This window comes from Lathyrus oleraceus, chromosome 6 (assembly GCF_024323335.1).
Source record: "Lathyrus oleraceus cultivar Zhongwan6 chromosome 6, CAAS_Psat_ZW6_1.0, whole genome shotgun sequence".
NCBI classification, from domain to species: Eukaryota; Viridiplantae; Streptophyta; class Magnoliopsida; order Fabales; family Fabaceae; genus Lathyrus; species Lathyrus oleraceus.
The window spans coordinates 409,900,577-409,917,880 of NC_066584.1; positions in this window are offsets into that span (position 1 = coordinate 409,900,577).

Genomic DNA, 17,304 nt, shown 5'->3' on the forward strand with positions numbered 1-17,304 from the left:
ATAAATTGTGCACCGCGAGCCTTAAGCAATGAAGAATGATGAGAAGGATTTTTCCTATCCTTGTCTAGAATACATTTGAGTATAGGGCATAGGCCCTAGATAATCAAAGTATTCGCCTTTGTTCATAGACTCTAGCGTGATTCAAGTCTAACAACTATTAAGTACTCTTCCATACAAATGTTGCATGCATACTGGAGATTAAGCTCTCAATCTCTAGGGTTTATCTTTTCCTTTTATTTTATTTCCCTTTAAGACTAAAAACCATTTTGTGAATAAACTCAAAAACACTTTAAAATATGGTTATAATTGTGCGCCACGAGCCTTAAGCAATGAAGAATGATGAGAGGGATTTTTCCTATCTTGTCTAGAGTAGCTTTGAGTACGAGGCGTATGCCCTACTCAAAGTATTCTCCTTCGTTCATAGACTTTAGTACAATTATAATCAAGACATTTTTTTCAGAATAAAAGCAAACTCAACTCATCAAATTAATTTTTGCCTTTGGGTATCATCTTCTTTTCAAACCTTTTCAGAAAGGACATGTTCTTTCGTTCTACCGTGAACGAAGCTTAAGCCTCCATACGTGAGCATACAAGTAATGTTTAACTTCTAGAGTATGATCCAAGCGCATCCACTCTATCATAAACAAACAAACACTTAAGTCTCACATGCTCGAGTATACAAGCAAGTTTACTATAGAACGTGAACGTTAACACTATTCATTAAAAACAACTAACACATTTGTATTTTCTACCACGAACTACAGAGCTTTTACTTCCTTATTGCACGATGATAATACGTAGGCACAAGGGATCGAATCCTTGGCGAGCACACTAATTATTATTTTCTTTGTCACACTAATTATTATTTTCTTTTTCACATTAATTATTATTTTCTTTTTTTCCCTTTCGCGAGTAATCTTTAGATAGTAACACCCATTCTTGAAAAGAACAATCAAAATAGTCCTCGTTAAATATAACATATATGAGAGATGCTAATACATTCCCCTCGTATAACCGACTTCCTTACCCTTTTTCTCTTCCCTCAGGTTTTATCGATCGTTTCCCTTTCCTTCGGGAATAAATAAAGTTCGATGGCGACTTTGTTGTATCTTTGAGCATGCGATGTGCTCGAGTATATTTTGTGTAGTTTCAACATGCTAACCTTAGAATCCTTGACTTCTCTAGTTCCCTCGTAAAGGGTTTGAAGAGCATTCCACATAGCTTGTGCACACTTAGGATGTGGAATTGAGTAAAATACTTTCGCGCTTAAAGCTAAGATAAGCATATTCCTCGTTTTTCAAATCATATGAAGCCGTTTTGGTTTCATCATCTGTCTAATCATGTGGGTTTTTAATTGAGTTATTGACTTTGTTTTTAGGGATGAAAGGCCCGTCGGTAATTGCTATCCATAAATTTTTGCCAACTAGTAGTAAATGTACATACATGTTTTCTTTCCAATAAGCATAATTATCAATTTTAAAAATTGGTGCTCTATTATACGCTCACTTTGATCATCATCACCCATATTCCCAAGCTTTTGAGTCGCTTAGACCTGATCAAAAGACCAACTCTAAGGCCAAATTATTTGCTGAGAATACAGAGTAGAGAAATGGTCTAGAGGGGGGATGAATAGACCCTTTAAAAAAATTGACTGATTTTCAAAATTATTTCTCATGGTTTTCAAACAGAAATTTATAGTTTGCATTGCAGAAAGTGATCTACGAAAATAGAGATGTTATGCGTATTTTGGAAGGAATCACGAATGCAATTATACTACAATTCATAATTATTCTTATATAGTTCAAAGACAATAACAAAAAGTTACAAACTATATTTAATTGATTAATTGAAAAGTTTCACGATAAGTTTTGTTTAGACAACTACAATTACTATAGGATTCTAACACCATAGTATATAAATTTTAATCAGCGCTAAAACACAAATAGGTTTCAATCTTACAAAACCTACAGTTATGTAATTAATCGCTACCAACAAGAATTAACGATAAACAACACTAAGAAACGATTACCAAAACATGTAATAACCTACAAAAAATAAAATGAGAGAGAGGGAGAGAGAGAGAATACACTGAGATGTATAGTGGTTCGTCTCTATCATACTCAAAGAAGCCTGCTTCACTCTCCAAAAGTTTCCCATTGAAATTTGTTATTCCACTATGTTTTGCCAAATATTATAAGAGTTCATACAATCACATAATCCACAATAAGGATGAGAAAATAAACCTCCTATATGGATCTTCACTTCTATAGAGCCTTGATGCCCAACTCTTTGTGAAATCCTTACTTAATTCTCTCTTTTTGAAACTCTCAGCTTCACCAATCTTCTCCAAGTATTTATATGTGGCAATCCCCTTGATACACTAATTTCTTAAGCAATAAATTGTGTGAAGATTGAGAAGAACTTTTATCTTGCTTGTAGGCTTCCACACAACACTACCAAAGTCAGCCTAGAGAGAAAAACCTCCTTATTTTTACTAGAATTTGTCACCACTAGTCACAACTACCATAGTCCTGCAATCCTCCAAAAAAATATTTACACACTCTTCAAAGAAAAGGTTTGTTCCAGGATAAGTCTTGCTCAACAATCACAAATCTTCTCAATCAAGATTTGAATCCATTAAATAATGAACAAAACATGAGGTTGAAGATAAAATAATTTTGTTTGTAAGTGGTTTTGAGTTTTCAAAAATGGAAGTTGTTATCACGTAGTTATATACATTTCTTTTTTTGAAATATATGAGATGACAAAAGATTTATAGGTGCTAGAGATTAAGCATAAAAATAGGTGAAAATGGTTGTTAGATCCGAGTCAAGAACATTTTGTTGATTTGAGTTAAGTGAACAATTAGAGTGAAACAAGATCAACATAAAAGAAGTGACCCATTTTCTTGTGATTCGATTCAAGTTAAAACTGTGACTCGAGTCATGAAGAGTCGTGATTCGAGTCATGTAGAAACTGTGATTCAAGTCAAATTGGACATCGCCAAACAGAAAAATGGGAGAAACTATGTGATTCCAGTCATGTGTAAGTGGTGATTTGAGTCAATTTAGGCAAAGGCTAATAGAAACTTGTGTGATTCAAATCATGTACAACTTGTGATTCGAGTTACATTGTTGCATGTGTAAATATTGAGTGTATATATTTTATGAAATTTGCTGGTTTATTGTATTTTTCGGGAAATAATAAACAGATGAATGAATAAGAAACAAAAAATAAAAGTGAAGTAAAATAAAAGACAAGTTCCCCTTTCAAATAAATGGTACATATAATTCCCTCACACCCTGTGAGATATTTTCACTATTGTTAGATCTTTGTACAAGTCTCACACCAAGACTTATCCTACAATCTTCTAACAAAAACAAAGAAGAAAACCACTTCCTTGATTTTCAATAATACCAACAATTATGGTGGACTTTGAATCATCCTTATTCAAAGGAATTTTTCCAACAATTAGAAAGACAACCCTTCCCATTTGCAAACACCTGTAGAAAGAGCAACAACTTTCTAGCAGACAAAAATCACCACACATTAGCTGAAAATACAACAAACATATGAAATATTATACAGGAAGACTTTCTAGCAAACTCGGTCAAATTGAGATTTGGATATTTTTCTAATATATGAAAATTCAATATTCTCCTTAATTGAACAAATCAAGATGATATGAAGTTTTAAGTGCCCAAGTGTTTCTCTAAACATTTTCACATATGAATGAAAATTCTGCAGGAAAAAGTTTCTGTCAAATTTTACTGACACTTGAAAATATATGAAAATTATTCATGATGAATATGATTTTGAAATTGAAAAATCCTTCTATTTATAATGCACAAAATACCTATTGAAAACCAGAAATAATGGTTGAAAAATAATCATGAAATCATGCAAAGATATGGAAAGGTTTCATGAACATTTGAGATGAAGAGGTATGGTACCGGTTCAGTACTTTCCAAAACATACAGATGAAATCAATTGCTTTTCCATGACAATCAATTGCCTATACCCCCAACATTCAAAAAAATGAAAATTTACACAGTGACAATCGATTGCATCAGGATAACAATTGATTGTCATGCTTTAAAAATGGACTTTTTCGTTGGCAGAGATATATGACAATCGATTGCTACAGGATGACAATAGATTGTCATGCTTTAAAAATGGAATTTTTTCTTTCTTAAAAGATGAAATTTAAACCAATGTAGGCTTAAAAGTTTATGATTAATTCTTGAGCACCTAAAGCTTATAACAACTAAATTGCACATTGTACCTTGGTCTATGATCCAAGTCCATTGAAATTCAAAAACTTATGCAAACTTGATCTAAGATGAGTAGTTAAGAGTGAGAACTATTATTGATGTGTTAAAGGCATGATTATTTACAGTCAGATGTGAGGCTGTAATCATTGTTGTGTTATTGTAGTATGATGGTTTACAGTCAGATGCGGGGTTGTAATCAGTGTTATGTTATTGTTATTGTATGATTGTTTACAGTCAGATGTGAGGTTGTAATCATTATTGTGTTGTTGTTGTTGTATGATTGTTTACAGTCAGATGTGAGGTTGTAATCATTGTTGTGTTATTGTCGTTGCATTATTGTATTTCATGTATCATATGTTATCTTTGTTGTTGAAAGAGGCATGTTCGCTAGTTCAGAAGGGGGACTAGTGGCTTGTCCCAAGCTCAGAAAAGGGGGCTTGAAGTTCAGAAAAGAGCTCATGGGTTCAAAAGTAGGGACCCGATTCCTTAGAGAACCAAATGTTCATTTGGTACCACATGTATATAGAGTTGAGGTATGGTCACATTGCATACAAGTTGGCATTTGTGAATTGATGATTGTTCTGTGAATACATTACCTATTGATGATTATTGTTGTTGTTTAGGTTACCCTTCCTAGTCTTTTGCATCGCTAACATATTTGAGCTTATTCTCACCCCTTTGCTTTATGGTGTCTCCCATTGACATCTTATAGATAATTTGGAGTAGAGTTTTGTTTAGTGAGAGTGGAAGATAGCTTCTTAGAGCTTACCTTCATTTATTTTATCGTTTTTTGTTTTTAGTCAGTAAAATGCTTTGATCTGTAACATCGGGAATGGGGCTTATTGTTTATTTTGTTGTTAAGTTAATTATTGGATAAAGATATCTTAATTTCCTATTTAGACTTGTTGAGGTATTTGAATTTTATGAATATTAAATTGAAATTTCATTGCGAGTGTTAGAATTAAATGTGAAGTATGCATGTTGTTGAGAGTAGCATCCTAAATATGTCGAGTAATTCTTTTTATATAAGTTTCGGGGTTTAGGGTGTTACACTAATAACATAAAACTGACTTACCACTACTCTATCAAATCCAAAAAATAATTGGTATCTCAAGTTAGCATGGATTCTAAAAATAAAAGCAATTTAACCAAGTGTATTACTAATCATAGTTTGGATGATAACAAATAATATACAATACAATACAAGTGTAATAAATTAATATATGTAGCAATCAAAATAGAGATAAAACTATAGGTGAATAAGGAAAAACAATGGAGCCACCGAGAGAGAACTTTGAAAAATCAAAAGATGAATGATATCTGCTAGAATGAAGTACCAAGAAAATCAAAGGTGGAAATCAGGTGTTTTCTGAATCCTCATATTCTCCAAAAGGTTATGTTGACTTATATGTTATTCAAGCGGGTGAATAGATGGAGGAAAATCATATAAAGATATGGTGCTAGGTCAAAGTGTTAACAATGAAGGAGAAGATGAATATTAGGAAAAAGATACAGAAGTATAGAATATGGATGAGAGTGGAGGGATGAAAGTGGAGGAAGGTCATATGGGAGAATATCAATGTCGAGCAATTTTCTTCTCTGAACCTAAAGAAAGGAAAAATTATCGGCATGGAGGTGGGGAGCTATTATGAAGTTGTTGGGATGAAAAATTGGTTACAAGATGCTGGAAACATGTTTGAAACATATGTCGTTCAGGAAATATGTGATCAATATCATCGGTTTGAGTAATGATTATTATCTTGTTTCTTTTAAGCATGAAGATGATAATAATGCAACTCTATCAGAGGGTCATTGGTTCATATATAATCACTATCTAACGGTGAAGCAATGAAGCCTTAACTTTCATTCAACAAGTGATACTATTGAGAATGTGGTTATTTGGATTCATATCTCTGGATTTCCTATTTAATGATATGATTCAAATGTTTTATTCTTCGTTGGTATTTGGGTAGGAAGAACTATGAAAGTTCATAAGAATACGTTGCAGCAAGAACCTAAGAAGTATGCAAGATTATGTGTTGAAGTAAATCTCTAGAAACCACAAATATCAATGTTCATTATCAAATGGAGGAAATACAATGTTGAATATAAAGGTTTGCATTTGTTGTGTGTCAAGCGTGTCAATTCTAGCCACTATAAGGAAGGGTTCCCTAATAAAATTAAAAAAAAAAACATATTCATATAGAGGGAAGCCAACAATGAATTAAGAAAAAGGAAGAGTTCCCTACTACAAATAACACATGACATATCAGACACGAAATAGATTTCACCTTGGTTACAATGCCGAAGTAAAAGGGTGGCATAAAAAGTGGGAACTTTACCCCTCGGTTCAAAAATAACTGAGGGGTTAGTTTAAATGATCATGGGTTCGAACCCCAATAATAGTTTACTATATTTTTCAAACTAGCATCATATACCTCTCGGTTTAATAACAAAACCGAGGGGAAATATATATATATATATATATATATATATATATATATATATATATATATATATATATATATATATATATATATATATATATATATATATATATATATAAAAATATATAACAAATTTTGAATCTGATTCATCGTCATCGCTGTTAGTGAAGAACAAATGTTGGATATCTTAGGGAAGAACAAATGTTTGGTCCTCGTTTCATTGAATCTTGAGGAAGATCAAATGTTGGATGCAATATATTCTCTATGGATTTTGCAATCATTTGTTTCTGATATAAAACAAAAATGTTAGATAAATAAAATAAATATTCAATTAAGAGATTATGTTAGAACACAAACCTTGAACCAATTTTTTCCTACACCTGCACTCATCACATAAATATTTGGAAAAGTAAATAGACTCTCACGAACCATATATTAAAAACCTAATTTTTTTTTACTCTTGCAACCTATCACATTGATACTTTTACTTTGTAAAATATCATGGCGCTCTGATTAAACATAGAGGGTTTGACAACAACATTTGAGTTTCTTGTGGATTTACTAATATTCATAATGCTTTTATAATGAGGCTTTTAGGTTTCACGATGATCACTAATGACAGTGTCTTGAGTGTTGATACTCATTAAATGGACGACAAAGGTTGTTTAAGGAAGGTGAAGAAATTGAATAAACACACTTATATTTTACCTCAATTATTACTCAAAATCGAGGTAAAACATGTTTCTTTTTAAATAAAAAAACAATAAAATATGGTCCAACCCAAGTGCCACATAGCTCTCGATTTTTGTTAAAAATCGAGGGGAAAAAGCTTTTTTTTATATATATTTACATTGTTTACATAGAATATTAAAATAAATTGTTTAAACAAATCAAGAGTTTGACAATGGATTCTTGGAGAACAATCTATCTTTTCAAATTTCTGATAAGTTATTTGTTCGAAATAAGAGAATTTTTTTATGTAATTTCAATCCATCTCAGAGAGATTTCATTATCTTGAGCAAATGTTTTCATGGCAAATGTTTTCACATGACAGAGAATGTGAAAGAGAACGTGAAAGAGAAATAAATGATTGTTTTTAGGAATAAATTTCTCAATATTATCAACAGCGGAAAACAATAAATTTCTCAATGTTTTATTTGATTGAGAACATAGGAAGTTTATTACAAAAATACTATAACAACAACATCAACATCATTATGTGAGATAGATTGTAAGGGCAGAAAAAAATATTTTGTTCAATATTGAAGAACATTGAAGATTTTTTCTATCTTGCAATCCATCATAGAGAATGATGCGTAAGACTTTGGAGCAACTACATATAAGTTAGATTTATGGTAAAATATGATTAACGAGTTCTCTTATAGTAAAATAAGATAATCTAATATCTCGGTTATTAAATATAACCGAATGAATATATCATTAATTTAAAAACTAAAAAGAAATAAAAAGAAATACATCACTTTTAAAGAAATAAAAACATAAACTATTGATGTTGGGATTCGAAGCATGTCCTGAAATATTCTTCCCCTCGATTTTATTTAGAAACCGGAGAAATATATGGTATTTACTAAAAAATAATATAAAACATGACACACATTGACCTTTTCCCTTGGTTTTTGATTGGGTGAGGTGAAAATTTTGTCATGAAATGTATTATTTATAGTAGTGGTTAAAGGAGGTGTGAGAGGGAATTATGTTGAAAAAGTTAAAATGGTAATCCTCGGAGGGTAGTACATAAAGTCCAAAGAGGATGAATGCTAGATGACATGTAGAGAAACAATGCTCTAGAGAGATTTAATGAGGAGATATCATAAATAAATAATGATTTTGTTAATGTTAAAGAGAAGGAGGATAGGTTGGCAATAAATGAAAATAAGGAGGGGTTATAAAGGCATGTAATGTTATTAATAGCCTTTCTAAATTCAGAAATGGAAATAAATGTAAGAAAATAAGTAATGGCAAGAATATTTCAAATGGGGTAAGTATTTAGGAGAAGGAAATCAACGATTTAAAATTGATTACATGTGTATCATATGTTTTTAAAGGAAAAGCTATTGTTGTTAGTAGGAAAGGATTAAAAACTATGGTGGATAAACTGAAACTTAATAGTGTGGATAAAGATATTGAGGTTCAATTCAAAATGCCCAATATCGGTAAGTCGAGTGTAGAGGAGAGAGGAAATAATGGGAAACACATATTAAAGAATAAACAAGAAGTAGGGTTAAAGGAATGAATGGTTAAGGGACATCTTTATTGGGCTATATTAATAGGAATTGGATGGGGATAGTTACTTCTAACACACAAAGACCACCAGATGTTAACATTAGACACCCTTAGGCTAATTCTACAAAGTAAGGGGAGAAAATAGTGAAAATGAAGTATTCATATATGCAAATGATCGAGGACCGATTATGGAAAATGAATCATATATGAAAGAGGTGGCAAAAACACCTAAGGATAACCAGTAGATTGGTTGATGGGTGATTTTTATTTTATGAATATATATTCTCTATGATTAATACAAAATGCAATATTTTTGTGTGGATCTGTAGATGTGCAACCATCACATATTTTTGTCGTTATTGTAAGAAATATGTTATGATGCATAATTCGGTCATGCTTGTCATTATGGAGACTCGGTACAATCCTAGTAACTTATATAATACTTTCAAGCAACTAGGTTACGACAGAGTATTATATATGAGTAACCAAGGCTATGCATGAGGTTGTAGCACCTCAAATTTGCACCTCCCATTTTGTACATACATTTTCATGTTTAGGTCATTAGCATTGCATTGTCCACTGCATAGCATTGCATTGTCCTTTGCCTAGTGCAAGTCATCAGTCAAGACTGGTCAGGAGATCCAGTTGGGCAAGCAAGCAAGTGCATTTCCTATTGAAGCAAGCCCTAGGGTTGATTCATTGAGTTCATGTGACCTAGGGATCATTTTGAAGTGGTTTGGCCAAAGGTTGGATGTTCAAAGCTCATCAGTCAAGATGCAATTCATCTGAAACCCTAGAAAGTCAACCAAAGTCAACTGTTAGTTCAACCATGGATTTGGAGGTGGGAGATGGTTAGAGAGGCCTCATTCATGTCCATAAAAGTCTCATTTGACATTGCAAACATCAACAATGAAGAATTTGAGGTCAGATGAAAAGTTTCCAAAAATAGTAAGTGACCTGTAATTTGAAATTGCCAAAAATGGAAGGTCTTCTCCTCAAGTTTACATCATCAAGAAAGCTTCAAATGGAATTTTGTTGAACATGAAAGTTGTAGATCTTGCTCTCCCATTTCCAAAAAGTCCAATAACATCCATTTCTCATGTGTGGTTGAAAAGATATGGATCAATCATGGCCAAGTGAATTTGAACTTCACAAGTGCATAACTTTCACACCATAAGGCCAAATGAGATGGCTCTTTTTTCAAAAAAATTCTCTTGACATGCACTATCCAATTCATGCATCTTAGGCCATGCATTTCCATCACAAAAATATTTGGCTTTTCATTTGAATTTTGGAGGGAACTTTTAAATTTGAAAATTATGCATTGCCTTCACATTTCATCACTTGCATTAGCCTCCAAATAGATTTTTGAATGATTCCAAGGCCAAAATCGTGCACTGTAGCATTACATTACATACATGAGGGTGCATTTGCAAATTGGCCATAACACTTGGTTTTCACTAATTACTTTGGCATTGCTTAATTGTGATTAGCATACATCATTAACAGACCATATAAAAGCATAATCATAACAGAAAACTTCATTAACACTTCATTTTGCTCAGATCTAGATCCATTTTCATCATTCTCTTCATTTGGTTCTCTCACTTTTTCATCAAATTTTGCACAAACCTTGCCTTGTTCTTGATCAATCCTTGATCCACAAGCATAATTGGACATTTTGGAAGCAAGATCCATCCATTTTCGAGCTAATTTGGAACTGTTGAAAGTTACATCCATTAATGGCAATTGAAGATTTGAGCAACATCAAGCACGATTGAGCATCAATTCTTCATCCATTCATTCACATGAGCATTGGAGATCATCTGTTTTTGCTTTCCAGGACTTAAAACAACCAATTCCAGTTCTGCACTTCCATTAAGGTCAGATTTTGAATGTCATGATTGAGGAAATTGATAGATGCATGTTGTAGGTCTTTCATAGGTGATTAATCTGAGCTTTGTTTCATTGAATTTCATGGAGAAATGAAGTAGTTATGTTGAATCTAAGTTTGATAGGTAAAACTTTTCTTGCTCGATCCATGCATGTTAATGAGAGTTAGGTTAAATTGAGCTTAGATTAGCATTGTATGTTGAAAGACGAGTGCAATGGTGTGGTTATTTTCAATTTCTGGACAGTTGTGTTCTTGAGCATATGAACACGTATGAATGTGCATGAACATTAGGGTTTTCGTTTTCCAGAATTAGTTTGATCCACTCCTAGCGCGCTGTGCATGTGTTTTTGTGTTTCTCTCCATGTACTGGACCACGTGTTGCCAGCGTGGCGTGTTGATTGGTCCAAATTGATTTGCGCTGCCATGTAGACTTAAGTGAAACGCAGAGTTTCACGTTAGCGCGCGCAAGTTTAAATTTCAGCATGGTTTGATCCCTGGCTTGGACAGTTTCCATTAGGCCTTTACATTTTAGTTCATTTTCACCATGCTATTCATGTATATGCTTTCATGTTTTTTTTAATTTTTCATTCATTTCAAAAATTCATAACTCAATGATGGATGATCCAAATGACCTGGGATTTTTTGCATATTGTTCCTCATCATGTCTAGTATTTTATGACTATTTTTCCAGAAATTGTGCACGGTTGGAATTTGATTTTGCCTAGGGGTTGTTCACATGTGTGCTTTTCTTGACCTTGCTTGCCATTTGCTTCATGAAATGATGAATTTTAATCCAATGCCTTTGAAACTTTGCATGCTTAAACTAGACATCTTTAGGGACCTTTTGGTGTTGAGTTTGAATTTTTAGCATTTCTGGTTGTTGAGATATGATCTGGTTAATGAAGGTGTGACAATGTGTGTCACACCATTTCTTGCTCAACTTGTTGATTTTCTTTTCCATGCCAAATAAATGCTAAATGATGTGATTTTTTGCATGATGCTTCTGCTGGATGTTAGAATTGCTCATGAATTTTTGTAGGATTTTTGGAATGATTTTTGATTTGTTTGGTATTTTTATTTCTGGATGACCATTTGTGGACTTTTGGATAGTCATGAACTTCAATGATTTGTGAAATGCTGGTTGTGTATCCTATGAACTTGTAATTTTGTAAATTGATTCTAGACACTTTGAAGTTTATTGTGGCTTTGGTTTGAGACATTTATCATGTTTGAGTTCTGTTTTAGGCTTGTGCTAAGTGGATGCACCATTTGATGCCTTATTTGAACTTGTTTTGCTTACCTTGACTTAATGAATTTGATTACCATGCTTCTACTTGTCCAAATGCCTTGAATTTTGGTGGGATGATCATGTGATGTGTGCTGTTTAGCCATGATTTTTCTTGAGATTTATTGAGCCATTTATTTAATTAATGTGGATTTGTTCATTCTGTTGCTTCATTGAGCTTTCAATTTGCATGCTTTGCCTTATTTGACTTGTGAAATGATTTTGGTGAATGTTATGGACATGAGACCTTTTGGATGATGTTCTTAATTGCTTGAGCTTGATTCTTGTCAATTTTCATGTTCTGTTTTGAATTATTTCTCCCTCTTTGACCCTAGGCCTTGTCCTAGTGGTTGGTGCTTATGTTTGAGCTTTGTTTTCAGGATAAGAAGCATATGGCCTTGAGGAGATGGATTCATTTGCTTAAAGTTGGTTGATTGTTGAATGTTGACTAATCTTGACTTGTTTTGTAGGTGATTTAGCTCATTTGAGTTGAGCTTGTGCCTTGCACATTGTAGCTTGCACTTGTTGTCTGTTTGACTATGTCTGTTGACTAGTGATTGTCTGTTTGACTTTTTAAGTTGTATACTGACTGAGTTAGATTGTTTTCAGGTACATTAGTTGCTTAAGTTCATCGTGAACTTGCTTTTTCTTTGCTTGATTGCTTGAGCATTGAGGTATAATCTCTCTTCTTCATGTAGTCTGGAAGACCTGGCCTGTTATGTGGTCAGGCACCTGTCTGAAGCCCTCCTTAAGAGGCAATGTCTTTGAGTGTTTAATTTTGTGCTAAGCAGGAAAAGTCCTTTGATAAGGCAATTGGCAGACAAAAGAGATGTGTAGTCCATCTCCTGCTACTCAGTGTGTCACTCATCTTGCTCACACCACATGTGTTGATGCATAGTGAGTAAAAGCCCAAAATCTTATAGAGTCTAATCCTCGTGGAGAAGAGTTCCTACTTTCTGAACTCCCACACCTTCTATTATTCAAAGCTCTCCCTGGCCAGGGATAAGAGCTGTGAGGCACACCCCTCACTTCCTATTTCATCTGCTTCACCCTAACTCTCAATGTTAGGGTTAAGAGCTAACATCACCCTGATACAGTGGCTTGTTTGTCGAGGTTGACATGACCCCTTGACTAAAGCCTAACCCTGTGTGAGCCCACTTTGTTTGTATATAGTGTGTGATATTTGTGTGTATGCTTGCTCTTGTGCTTTGCTTGTGCTGTTTAGGTTTAGCTTGCTCCCTGTGCAAGTTAGCTAGAAACTTCAACCTAGGACCATGGTGAATTTGCATGATAACTATTAGGCTCGAGTTAGTCTCCCTTCTAGTATGTCATTTCCCAGTCTCTGGTTAGGTTAGAAGTTCCTTCCCTGCGTAGGGGAACTACGTCGCCCTGATCCTCATACCAGATGAGGTACGTATGCAGGAGATGAGCTGATCTCTCTGGGCGCCCTTTTTGTTTTCAACCCCTTAGTGTGTGTTTGGAGACTGACATAAGTCCAGCGATTGGCAGTTAGTTTCCTGTGTCTGGTTTGTTTGTTTGGAGTCTGACGTAAGCCCGGCGATTGGCAGTCGGTTTCCTGTGTGTGTGTTTGTTGGTTCGAAGTCTGATGTAAGTCCAGCGATTGGCATTCGGTCTCCAGGTTTGCCTATTTGTGTGGAGTCTGACGTAAGTCCAGCGATTGGCAGTCGGTTTCCTATGTGGTTTTGTTTGGCGTGTGTTAGCCGAGCTACGAATGCTCTGATTCTTCTTTAGTCCGAGAAGATACGTATGCATATGATGCGACATCCTAGCGAGCACGTTTTCCCCTGTCCCGAACTACGTCGACTCTGATGTTTGTGCTTGACAGACTACGTAGGCCCAGGATGCGATATCCTGCCGAGTTTAGTTTCTTTTGTTTTTTGTGTCTCTTTTCAGCCAGTGTGTGTTTGTTTGAGCAGTGTTTAGCAACCTTTATCCTTCCTTTTGTGTGTGGATCCCGTCGAGTACGACGGATGCGTAGGGGTGCTAATACCTTCCCTTCGCATAACCGACTCCCGATCCCATCTCTCTCTGGTCGCGAGACCATGTTCTTTCCAGGTTTACTTCGAGCGTTTCCTTTCCCTCTTTTGGGATAAATAACGCACGGTGGTGGCTCTGTTGTTTCGTTTTCCCGTCGGTTTTTCGCGTAATGCAACAGAGGTATAATGGTTGCTTGGAGAAGGAAACACATTTGTGAGGAACTATATAGTAAGAAGTTGTAGTTTATCCATATGAGGGTGCAATATCCTCAAGGCAGTGTATGGTTCTTGAGACTAATTTATGCTAGCCTCAATGAGAATAATAAACATTTATTATGGGAATATATGGAAGGTATTTCTCAAAATATGAATGAACCTTAGTTGTTAGTCGGGGATTTTAACAATATTACTTGCACAGCAAAGAAGAAAGGTGGAGAATTAGTGTCTATTCAGAGGTGCAATATTTTTAGAGGAAGAATCAATGCATGCAAGCTTTTGGATATAGGACCTGTAGGGCCGGAATATACTTGGAGAGGACCCATTTCTCATGATGGTCAACTAATTTATGAGAAGCTTTATAGGGCTTTGAGCAATAATATTTGGAGGTTGAAGTTTCTGGATGCTTATGTCAAGATTTTAACTAGGGTATATTTTTTTGTTCATCGTCATATTTTGATTACGCCAGTTGATGTTTCGCATATGGTGGCCCCTAGGAAAATTGAGTTTGAGAGTGCATAGCTTGTTGACAACTCATGTTATATAGTTGTAGGAAGCAATCAAATGATGTAAGTATTATACTATAGATTTAGTTGTGAATAAGAAGAATGAGCTGATAGAATTAATGGTATCTAAAAGTACTTGCACAAAGGTTTCAACGTGAAAGGTTTAAAAATCCTATAGAGGAAGTTACAGTTGGAACTTTATAATATTCTCAAGAAAGAGGAGCTGATGTGGTACAAATGATCGAGTGTGAATTGGTTAACAAATGGTGATCATAATGTGCGGGTATTACCATATTAAAATTGTTAGTATAAGGTGGAGAAATAATATTATTATGCTAAAGGAAAAATAATATTATTATGCTAAAGGACAAATTTTGATCTTAATACCCTTAGAAGTGAGTGGTTTCAGACTCCCCCTCACATTTCCATCTTTAGAACGGGATGTGTATCAGAGATTAGATGCTCGGATTAGTGGCGAAGAAGTCTACCATGTTATGTTTTCTATGAAACCTTGGAAAGTGCTTGGGTCTGATGGATTTCCAGCAAGTTTTTGTCAAAAATCTTGGAAAGTAGTTGAAAACAAAATTTGCGAATTTGTCTGTAAAGTGTGGGATAATCCCTGTCAGATTGCCTTGGTAAATCAAACTGGTATTTTCTTGATTCCTAATGTTTAACAACCACAATATTATCTCAATTTTGTTTCATATCATTGTGCAGTATCGATTATAAGATTGTCAACAAAATTATTGTGGGAAGATTAAATGAGTGTATATTGAATTTGGTTTCACCTTTTTAAATTGGTTTTGTGCTAGGGAGAAACATCCATGATAATATTATTGTTGCAAGGAAGATGGTGCATAGTATGGACAAGATGAACAGAATGAAAGGTTAATTTGCTATAAAAGGGGATTTATCTAAAGCGCACAATAAGTTGAGATGTGAATTTATTTGGAGGATTTTATATGAGATTAAGCTCCTAAATAATATGATTAATGTGATTATGCTTGCAATTAAAAATGTGGAAACCAATGTGAAGTGGAATGCCGCTAGAAATGAGTATTTTTGACCTCAATAAGGTATCCGACAAGGAGATCCAATCTCCCCATATTTGTTTATCATATGCATGGATACACTATCTCATCTTTATTTCTTATGTTGTTGAAGAGTGGAAGTGGAAAACCACTTATGCACGTAGAAACGACCCTATAATTTCTCATTTGATGTTTGCAGATGATTTATTGCTTTTTGGTGAAGCTATAGAAAAACAAATCAGGTGTGTCATGGAAACTCTTCAAAACATATGTAAAATGCCAGGCCATAAAGTAAGTAATGAAAAAAATAGTTTCTTCTTTTCCAAGAATGTCAGCAAGAATATGAGGGAAAACATGGTTCAAATATCAAACTTTCGAGAGACTCCTCACCTTGGGAAATGTATTGGTTTTCCTTTAAGTGGCAAAGCCCTCAAAATATTGGATTTTAAATACATTATTGATCAGACTAGATAAAAAATTGTGTCTTGGAAAGCTAAATATATTTCCTTTAAAGGAATGGCTACTTTGGCGAAGAATGTTTATAGAGGCTCTCAGAATTTTTCCTATGATGACCAATATAATTCTTAAAGCTTGCATTGAGGAAATTCATCACATACAACTTAAATTCATTTGGGGAGATTCAAAGGACAAAATGAGGTATCACACTGTAAAATGGGATACAATCACCAAAACCAAGAATATGGGGGGCTTGGTCTTAGAATGTTGGACAACATGAACAAAACATGTACCCTCAAGCTTTGTTGGAAGTTACAGACTGGTACATATGAGTTATGGTGCAAGGTTCTGCGAGATAAACATGACTGTAATGACTTGCATGAAGCTATAATACAACGTAACTCTGACTCAAATTTATGGAGAGAAATTGTTAAGCTTGCGCCATGGCTGCGTTTTGCTGGAATAAGGATTATTTGTGATGGCAGAACTACTAATCCCTAGAGTCTATTTAAGTGGAGACCAATCTTTATATTGATGATCAAAATCTGGAAATTATGGGAAATTTGATGGATGTGAAGGTATGTGATTTGGTTGGGTTAAAAGGTGATTAGGAGAGGCCTTTATGCAAAATTGATGTCAAATGTGCTTCTCCATAAAATTGTATTAATGGTTCCTTGGCATGAAGAGTATGGTGATGATAAGTACATCGTAGCAAGTGTTGGTGCAAACGGGTATTCGGTTGGTGTTATGGATAAGCTTTTGTGCGACTTTGATTATTGCATAAGGTTTGGATAAAATGTGGAAGATGTATGTGTTGGAGAGAATAAAGTATGCCATTTCGTGTTTGGCTCATAACAAATTACTAACAAATAACATCAAAAGTAGGATGGGGTTGGGGCATGTTATATGTAATTATTGTGGTGATATGATAGAGACTAGCTTACATGTGTTTAG